This window comes from Neltuma alba, unplaced genomic scaffold (genome assembly GCF_004799145.2).
Source record: "Neltuma alba isolate B1F8T4 unplaced genomic scaffold, ASM479914v2 tig00012760_pilon, whole genome shotgun sequence".
Lineage (NCBI taxonomy): Eukaryota > Viridiplantae > Streptophyta > Magnoliopsida > Fabales > Fabaceae > Neltuma > Neltuma alba.
The window spans coordinates 21,637-32,497 of NW_021637171.1; the positions used below are offsets into that span (position 1 = coordinate 21,637).

At 34.1% G+C, this 10,861-nt stretch overlaps 1 pseudogene; it reads left to right on the plus strand.

Annotated features, from left to right (window-relative positions):
• Nucleotides 1-3,449: 3,449 nt before the first annotated feature.
• Nucleotides 3,450-10,741, plus strand: LOC114730682 (uncharacterized; annotated as a pseudogene).
• Nucleotides 10,742-10,861: the final 120 nt, after the last annotated feature.

The window sequence follows — 10,861 nt, forward strand, 5'->3', positions numbered from 1 at the left end:
TGATACATGAAGCTATCACCTTAGTCATAATTATACTTTGGCAACAATCTACGTTGATATTATTGAAAATATAATACTACCTCTGGTCCTTAATAAGACTTAGTTGACTAATTTGAGAAGATTAAAAAAGTTAGTTAAGTTAGTTATTTATAGTAAATCAATGTTATTTTTCATAAAATATCCTTATTAATCATGAATGTTTGAATTACCTATTGATGCTAACTTCTTAACGCATGCAACTAATATAGGAATTACTTGAAGCCAAGATAGATAAATATTGGAGACAAAATGTATTGAGGTATTATATTTAGAACTAAGTTAAAAGTCAAACTAGCTATTATATTAAGAATCGAAGGTAGAATAAAGAGAAGAGATGAAGCTATAGTCTATATTAATATTAATGGATATATATGCACTTTCTGGTTCTAATTGTAAGACCCATTTGTAGTACAAATTATATTATAAAATATGTTTTACATTTAGAACTAGAAGAGTAATTATTTGGCATGCTTGTTGGGTTGGCTCATCACTTGCTCTCAAACTTGGTTTTGGAGTCTCCATTACTAACTGGATTACTTATAGGATTACCACATTTCTCTCATCTCTACTGGTTTCTATCATTTTGACTCCTTATAGTTGTTTTCATAAAATCAAATATATTTGCTTAATATAATCTTTGGTCTCTCAAGTTTGTTCCTTATTTTGGTTTTGATCTTTTAAATTTCAAACTATAAGTTTTGGTCTCTCAGGGAGAAAAATAGTCTAAATTTTTATTAAATTATAGAAACCAATATTATAAATAAAAAGAAATTTAAGAAACCAAAACAAGATGAAAAATTTAGAGCACAGAAAATTATATTAACCCAATTCATTTTGTAGTACTGAGTCATGTCAAGTGATGATAAGGAATGCTATCTGTGAGAATCATGCAATTCCTCGCAGTCCAAAAAAAAAAAAAGGGGACGACTCTCATGCCCGTGCTATCCGAGGGAGAAAACTTCGTTTATTCTTCGTATCCTGCTTGTTGGATCTTGATCTTTCAACTTCAAAAGATTTTAACAAGAACTCCAAAATAGACTCCGTTTTGTATCACTGGACATGTCAGTCCCCTATAAGATGAATAGTTTATGGATACAACTATTATTTCCATTTTAATTTTAGATGTTATTCTCAATTCTTAATATAATAACTAGATAATTAATATGATGATATTAAGAAAATTATTTAAGTTAGTTACTTGTCATAAATGTGTGTTGATCTTTTTAAACCATCATATTCAATCATATACATTGATTAAAATTATTTCTTAGTAGAAATCTTCTACAATCAATATAGATATTTTGAGAAAAGCAGAAGACAAAGTATATTGAAATATTATATTTTGACCAAACACAACCCCTACCTAACTCTTATATTAAGGACAAGAAGTAGTAAACGGTTTCAATTCACTTTATCTTTGAATTTTATAATTTCTCCCAAAGTATTTCAAGTTATTACCCATATGAAGGAGCTTTTCATAGAGAATAGTTTTAATGTACATGATTAAATAAGGTATTTAAGAAAAACTAATACAAATTTATTTCAAATAACTAATTCATCTATTTTTTTTAAAAATATTCACAGATTTAGTGCTCATTATAAAAAATGCATTGATTTTCCTAACACTTATCACTGGACATCCTTGTCAAGATGGATATCCTGCGAATACAACGACTTGTTATCATAAATGCGTTGATTTTCGCCGTTGCATCATAGCATGTTGTTTCTGATGTTTTCGTAATTCCCCTTGGTTCTGGATTTACCAACACAATCTTGTAGGAAGACATCAAAGTCCTAATCGCCAGTTGCCCAGCTCTGTAAAATTATTTTTCATAGTTTAATAATACCACCTTAATATAAGACTAATTGTAGAATTAATTTGATCTTAAATATAATAGTTTCTCATGTTTATCTATTTTTATCTCTAAATAATTCCCATGGGGCTTTTCATTAAAATGTAGTTTCAATATGTTTAGTAAGAATATTTTTTTAAAAAATAACACTAATTTATCATAAATAACTATTTTTTTTAATATCCACTCGTTAATTATTTAACCTTGATATTAACAAACAGAGGTGCTATATGATTTGATTTCTCATAAAAAATGTACAAACTGGTGCAAATCCACACTACCCGTTTTACTTGAACCAGTATATTACAGTTTACAACATCACCGGATGATTTGACTAGATTTTAATTTTAATTTAATATAATGGTTTTAGATCTAAAAATTAGATAACTAATTTATAAAAATTAAAAAAATTAATTCAGCTATTAATAAAAATGTAGGTTGATTTTACTTATAATATATCTTTAATTATTTGCATTAAAAATTAAAATTTGCTTAATATGTTTAATAAATAGAGAGAATTAAAATTTTTTTTCTAGTCCTTAACATAATATTCATTTTATAGTGTAAATCATATTATAAAATGAGTATTATATTTAGAATCGGAGGAGTATAAACTTAAAAGATAATATAAGTTGAGGTATTATATTTAAGATAAAAACAAATTTAGGATGAAAAATATATAATAAAAATGTTGCAACTTTTTTTTGGGAATAAGACCAAATGATATTAAGAAGTTAAGAGTTTTACATAGTACACTAAGTTAAAGTGCAAATAGAATTGCTAAACAAGCTAAGAAAAGAAGATAAAGACACTACTTTAATAGATATGTGAGAAAAATCCTAAAATAATGACAAATTTCCTACTAGGTTATAAGCAGACAATAATGACTTGTACTCCTCCGGTCCTAATTATAAGACCCAATTGACTTATTTGAGGAAATTAAGGAAGTAAGTTAAGTTGGTTATTTATAATAAATAAGTGTTGTCATTCCTAAAATATCCTTGCTAATTAAGTATATTGGCTAAAACTATCATTATTAGAAGGATTATCTTGGAAAAAAAATGCATAAATATAAGAGACAAAATGAATTAGGGTTTTATAATTAGGACCAAATAAAAAGTCAAATGGGGTTTTATAATAAGGACTGGAGGAGTATCTTGTATCTATTAAGGTTTTATTTGTAATCACGATTATAAACACGTTTTATATAAGTCGAGATATCTCTTTTTGTATATTTATAAGCTATTTCAACCCAAATAGGCCTTAATTCAGAGTTGTGAATTTAAAAAAGTTCAGCTTTAGAACACATAGTAAGAAATGGCAGTCCCATTGATTCCTAAGAACTTCTTATTAAAAGGTCACGACAACATATGATGCCTTCACAAAAAATGTGTAACTTGGGCGAAGAGGGTGTAATTTAAAAGTCGCAGGCCCATAAAAGTATACGAGTAAGAGGGTATTTAGATAGCGAAAAAGTATTTTAGAAACTACGGATGCCAAACACCTCTTAAAATAGACTTTTTTAAGAATAGAATTCGAAAGACAGGGACAGTGCAAACTGGGAAGGGCCGAAACATCACCATATGCCCTCGCTGTTCCGAGGCCGCGAAGTGAACTTCGAAAAATCGAGCAAAGACGAAGATGATGGATGAGAGTGAAGACGTATTCGAAGATTGGGAAGACGCTTTCTTGGACCAATTAATCCAGGTCGAAGAACTTGCTCTCTCTGCTATTGCAAAACCAAGTTCCAATCCTCCTCATTCCCATAATCCTCCTCCTCCGCCTCCTCCGACCTCTTCTTTCACTTCGCACGCCCCTTCACAACCGCCTCAATCGCGCCACCACCACCTCCAACAACCGCCGCATTCTTTCGCGGCTTCTTCCTCCTATAATGGTGTTAGTTACTCGCCCCCACGAGAGCTCTCTCAAAGGAGCACGGATTTTGATTCTTTTCAACACTCTCCGAGTCGCCCTGCAAAATGCCCTTCTCTTGCGGTTGCTCCGATTGCACGACGACCCGATAAAGACAAAGATGATGAAATCGAGCGGTTAAAGGTGAGGCTTGCTTTGTCTTTGGGTAACAAACAAACTGATGTCTTGGCTTTGAACGAATTGTTGTATCGCGTGCACAATCAGGGAACTTGTGCATGGATGGTAATGAGTTGTTGATTGTATATGTTGTTGAATTCTACTTATTGGTGGGTCTCATGGTGGCGGTTCTTGCACGCGGTCCCTCATTATTTCTTTACTGTTTGTATTAACCATTGGCCTTAGGAAGCCTGAGAAAGCCAGTTAAATATGTTTCATGGCTTTCTGTAAGTCTGAGTCATCTTCTTTTTCAGACTGCAGTCTCCACCAGAAAACAACATTTGAATGAACATTGCCTGAATAGTTGGCTTGGAAAGAGCTTCTATTTCTGATCATTTTTTATGTCTTAGTTTTATTTTTGGCAATTTGCCTATGACAAAGGAAGGAAAAGGAACCATTCCATACTACATACGCCTTTAGATTAGGTCAATCACTTTGATTTGTTAAAGTTCACTCAAGCTTTTCTTACACTGAATCATTTGTGCTAATTGGTTGATGGTAAAATCAGAGGGAGCTTGGACAAGCATCGAAGCAGCTTGCTCTCTTGGTATGTTGGCGTATCAATATAAATTCACTGTTTTTATTTGCTGATGCAACATTCTTTTCTTTTCTCCCACTGTACTTTTACAGATGGTTTAAGGATCTCTAACTCAGTAAGATGTTTGGATTCCGTAAATAACTGTACACCTTCAGGAAAAGGAGTGTCTTGAATTAAAGAAACAAAGAGAAAAGAAAGATGAGCAGCTCAAGTTTGTAGCTTCAAAGAATGAAGAAGAAAATGAATATGCGAACCAGTCAAAGAGTATAAACATGTGAGTCAAACATATGGTTTCCTTTCTAATCTTTATCTACTAATGTTCCTATCCTGCAGTTCTGGTTACTGAATAGGAAACTGTTGGAAAGGAATAGCCAGCTTGTCAGTCAGTAATCTTTTAGTTGAAGCTTAAAATAATGAGTTATGACATACGTTGTAGTTTTCCTCTGACGACTGGGGGATATTCATTTGTAGGTTTGTGTCATATATTGATGGTCTAACGTGAAAGCGTGTGGAACTTATTATAGATAGCCACCAAAAGTTGTATTTTAATGAATGCTCTTTAAAATAAGAGACCACTTTAGATTTTAAAATGAATGCATGAGTTGACTTATTTATTAGTTCAGACTGAATTTAGTCCTTGAAAAGATGAGTGACCTGTCAAGAATGACCTGTAATTATTAATATTTGTGTTAATAGTTTTCTTGTAGCATCTGTACAAATTCTAATGATCATGATGGCAGGGAATGGAGAAATCTTGCTTCAGATCGTCATGGCATCTCTCAAAAAATTCACAATAGACAGCCTTCAAAAGTGCAGGCTGGTAAGGCATGAGAAGAGTCCCTCCTTCCCTTTCAGATGACGTTTTTTGTTAGCTTCTGACATGGCCTTGTCATAATTTATTTATTTATATTTTGTTTTTTGGTTGTTGTAGCTGAGTCTAATTATAAAGCTACAGGAGTTCAGACAGACATAGACACTCAGAAGGAAGCTCAAAATATTCTGAATGATGATGTGCCTGCTTGTCTTGAACTTTCTGAGAAGTTGCTGGCAATTTGGGGCTCATCGGGTGAACAAAAGCTAGGAAGCAACGTGACATCCAGATTGCTTGTGGGCTGTCAACGAGATTTTCATATTCTTTTTGGGTTGATGCCCATAAATCTACCCTCTAAAATAACAACCAAATTTCTTACAGATATAAGTTCTTCTGGAGTAGCATTGCAGTATATGAAGGACTGTTTTCATACTCCAGAAGCAATAAAAGTGTCACAACTCTACCATATGTTGACAAAGGTAGCTGGTCAACTTTGTGTTTGTGCATTTTTCTAAAGCAGCAGTTTATACTTTATCTCACATAGTCATGCATTTTTTCAAATGGAGGTTTTTTATGCTGCAGAAGTAGTTTGTTTGAAAAATGATGTGAGTCTAGAACTTGCTGTTCATCAGTATTTCTTTAATGGTTTGATCTCCAAATTGTGAGTTTTGAATTTGGGTTCTTGGCATTGTGATAGTTTAGAATGAAAGAGGGGATTTTTGTGATCGGTAATTAATTCAATGAGTTCATCATCGCTGAATTTAACTCATACATACATAGAAAGCACTATGTTCTACACATTCATAATTGCAGATAAATTTCAATTGAACCCCTATAAATGTGAATGTCACATGCTATTGAGAAATGCCAATATGAGAATTTAGATGGAGATTAGTGCTGAAGTATGGGATTTTCTACGGATTGGGCTGGTCTGAAGTTGATACTAGACTTTGGCATTGGTTTTATGCCTTCCCTTTTTTAATGCCTTTTCCATGAATATTTAAATTCATGTTTCAACTAAGTCACTATCATAAATGGTGGTCTTATAGTGTACAAAGCTTCCCTTAACAGTAGGTGCTGTTCATTAGGTTTGGCTGCGCTTTTTTTGGGCATGAAAACTAGTGCATAATCAATGGCTTGAAATTGTAGACGGTTTTCGGTTTCCCAATGGTTAGAATATCATTTTTATTCCAGATCATTGATTTGGTTTCAAGATGCTTGGGCGTTTAAGAGCTCAACCACCGAGTTATTTATACATGTCATGGATTCGCTCACATTAAACATGCTTATCGCAACAAGTATGGTTGTTGGTTCTAATCCAATTGTTGATTTGTATTGCAGATAACTGAAGGGACAGCTGTGTTGGAAACTTTGTTTGAACCATTACTTGACCTTTGTAGTGTTAAAAATGTAAGTATTTCTAGACTGGATTGTGAATAAATGTTAAAATTTCCTCTTGTTTACAAGCTCAGAATTGACAAGTCCTTTGGTTATGCTTGATTACATTACCAAGTTGGTTTCTTAAGTTAACTGTTTTTGTATTTTTAATAGGTGTTCTTTTCCTCTTATTTTCTCCTCAATGTATAGACTTTGACAAATTTATTGCTTTCACCACAGGTTGTTGTTGTCCATAGCTCTCTATGCATACTGCATACTTATCTGAAACTCCTATTGGAATTGGAAAATTATTCCGTAAGAAGGTATGCCTCATTTTGGGTTATTTGTTCTGTTGCTTTTATTAAAATTGCATCGCTTTTGCATATCATCATAAGGTTACAGTTTCAATTAATCACTTTTTTCTTTATCTGTATCATGATAATTATAATTTATTTTACTTGGTGTTTACAGAAACTTAAAGACGATGATTTAAAAGTTTTGAGGGGGAATCTACATATCTATGTATTCTCTGTACAATATAAAATTTATAGGAACATGCACTATACATAAGCTATAAATGGTGCAGCTCATCTCAAAGTCCGGACAAAAAGCACCCTTAATCTAGTGAGATGTTAATTTGTTAAGATCTTTTTAGATTTAGTCATGCTGCTTGCCAAAAACACTGCTGAACCCAACTGATTAACAATTTATTTTCCTTTGATTTGACATTTACGTAATCAACACAAATTTTTTTCCTCTAAGCTAGTGTCTTATTCTTTTTGTCTTCTTCCCCTAAAAAAGAAAAGGAAACTAGGGAAAGGGAGTCTAGGTTTGGTTATAAGCTAGTGCATGGGCTTTATGTCTTGTGAAGTCACTCATTTTTTCCCTTCGTTTTTGTTTAATTCCTGTTCTTATGAACTTTTGATTTGATCTTTCCAGTGCACTTTACTCAGGGACAATGTGCTTGTTGAGGGAGTTTGCTTGGAGAACAATATTGTTGATTCTTGTGGACCTGAAGTTGCGAAAGATGAAAAAAACTCTTATATGCACACCAATGAGACATCTCATGCAGGGTGCGATCAGCTCCAGCCAGAATTGTTTGATGTAGGAATGCTGAGCAAAAGAAGGTGTTTGAACCATCGGAGTTCCTTGCAGCCTCAAATAGATTGGGTTTATCTTTTTGAAGCAATGCATCATATTGCTATGAAGATGACGGAGGAAAGTGTGAGAGTGGAAGCTGTATCCATCATGAATGTGATACTTCTAAGAAGTAATGCTTACATTGATAGGGAGCGGTAAGCTTTTGAGGTTGTACTATCATCTGAAAGTTTTGATGAAATTGTATGAAAAATGTCAATGGGACCTGAAATTTGTGGCCATACAGGTTCGGACAGAAAATGGCATTTGACACCATTTCACAGTTGCTTAAAAGGGATGTTGGGTTACGTGTGAAACAGCATGCCTGAGACTTTTGTACCTACTTTTAAATTGTAAGTTTGCACCTTTGTTATTATGGAAAGCTACATAGGTTGATGCTAGTGTCCTTTTTTTGGGGTCATTAGTTTTTATTTTGTTTGTGCTATTCTTTAGCTATTATAATGAAAGTGATTTAATGAAAACCTGTCATTTACTTGTTCTGATTTGTTGAATCAAGAGAGACAAAACACAGTGATTATTTGCCCACTACTAGCTTGGATGTTATATAAATTTCCAAATCTCAATAAATCTTAGCTATTTCAGCACCCACCCCCCTTAAAAAAAAAAAAAAAAGCAAATTAACTTCAACTCCTAGTGTGGATACACCCAATCTTATGATTTTCAAACATGTCATTTTGTGTTAAAGGTCCAAAACTACTGGTTACTTTCTGTTGTGGTTGCAAAGAGGGAGAGTGCGCTAGTGCCATGGATGACAATACATCTACCTCAGGTTCCCTGAAATTCAATATCATTCTTCAAGGTTTGGCAGATTGTGTTGCATCCCATGGAAGTGGATTACAGGTAAGCTTGTTCACTGAGAAGCCCATTTTGTCCATGAATTATTTTGATATATCAAGTCAATAATCAAATTATAAAATTTTCTTGGTATTTTTCCAAAAATGCTTGTATCGAGCGTGGGTCTTGGTCTCTGTGCATCTGAAATAGGGGCAAAGAGAAAATCGTTTATTTGCTTCTGGGTTGCTCAAGGGGCTTCTGGTGAGAAAATTTAAAAATACTTTAGCTCTGCTGCCACCAATCACCTTACTGTTATATTACTCTTTCTAGGATACAATCAGCATAGCTCATTGATTGCTACCTAGTAGAGAAGAGTGTGGGAAATGAGAATTCAGGGGAGTGGGTGCATCAATGAAATAAGGTTTATTGAGAAATTATGCTATGATATGTACGGGCACATTGATATCTGGCATGTGGTTGCATGATTGGAACTGCAGTTGCAGCCCATACGTTTAGTCATTTATAGTGATGATTAACTGCTATACTTGTTTATTATTTAATAAAATGCGACCACTTGTTTCATTTGGGGAAAAAAATACATTAAGACGAATTTTAATACTGATAGGACCTTTAACCAAAAACTTCCAAACCCTTCCTATATCAACAACCTGATTGACACGCGCGAGATAAAAATAAGAGCTAAAATACATTACATTCAGAGATAAAACACAACTCTGATACATATACAGACACACAAATGGAACTGACACAGGAAGGATAATGATTACAGCTTCAGATTACTACACAACAGATAACAAACAGAAGATACAAGTCACACACACACACACATACTACAAATCCTCTAAAACAAAACGGGTTTGCCAAACTTTCAAGAGGTTTGTACTCCGCCCAAACGCCCAAACCACACTTCCAAATTTCTTCTCTGCCTTAAACCTTCCCTGCGCTTCATTTTTATATATCCCACTGACATCCATCCATTCATCGCGATTCCCTTATTTTTCTCCTCTGATTTTCTGCTTTTTCTGACTTCTAACACCTACGTTTTCCTTTGGACCAATATATCCTTATTTTCTGTCTTTTTGCCCCTCGCCTATGGCCCTCTCTACATGTTCTAGTGGCACTGGGAGTTGGGGTCATATCAAATACCGAATATAACTTAAAATTTATGCTCTTGTAATTTTAGGTGTTGAAACTACGCCGAAATGCTATTCTTGTGCTGGCATTCCTTGCATCGTCTGGAAAAGCTGGCTTTGACATTCTTGTCAGTCATCGGCTCTCCAGAGGAACAAACTATCTGTTGCTGATTTTGCAAGTACTGGCATCACAGGTTGACCAAGAAGCTAAAGCTGTTGAGGAGCTGCCAGAGATTTTCAGGGAGAGGTAATAATATCATAGGTGATGGGAAACCGGATACAAACTTGAAAACTGTTTGTCCTCCTCCTTTTGCATTGATAATTTTCCTTTTACTTTTTTGGAAAGATCTTCAATGTTACTTAACCTTCCCTGAGATTAATTTCTATAGTTCTGTGAAGTTCATGCATTTGTTTAAAATGAATAAAATGCTATTGCTTCCTATTACTCTTCCGGAGAAGTTTAGATTAAGATATTGATAAAATCCTGGCTTTCTTTTCATTAGATTCACATTTTTCACATTTAAGTGCCAAGAATTTCTGCGTTTGGTTTCCTTTGACTCAATTGAGCAATTTGTTCTCAGGACATTTCTGATGCGGAGATACTAATATTGCTCAACAGGCTAGTGTCCAGTCCTTCATACTCTGCCACCGTCTTGCAAGTTTTAACAAGGACCAGAGATATGGCCAGCTTAACAATTGATGTTGCAAACAGATTGTCCTGGAAATGTAGGACAATGAAGGGACATAACAGCATGGTAAATCATACAAGAGAAACCGAAATCGTTGATCTGGGCCGTGTCTTTAAGAAAAGGGTATTCACATATTTAGGGGATGACTTCTAGTAGTGTTCTCCCCTGATAATTTTGTATCCATATTATATGGACCTGCGATAAGAGCGGTGCAGAGCGGTTTGGCTAACTGGGCACTATAATTTTTGATGGATTAGCAGATAACACGTTTGCAATCTGCAATGTGCCCTATAGAAATTTTGACTAGTCAATGTTCATAATTTGGTCGTCCGCAGTGTATATCTTTACGTGAATGGAAGAATTCTTGTCTGAGCTTATCA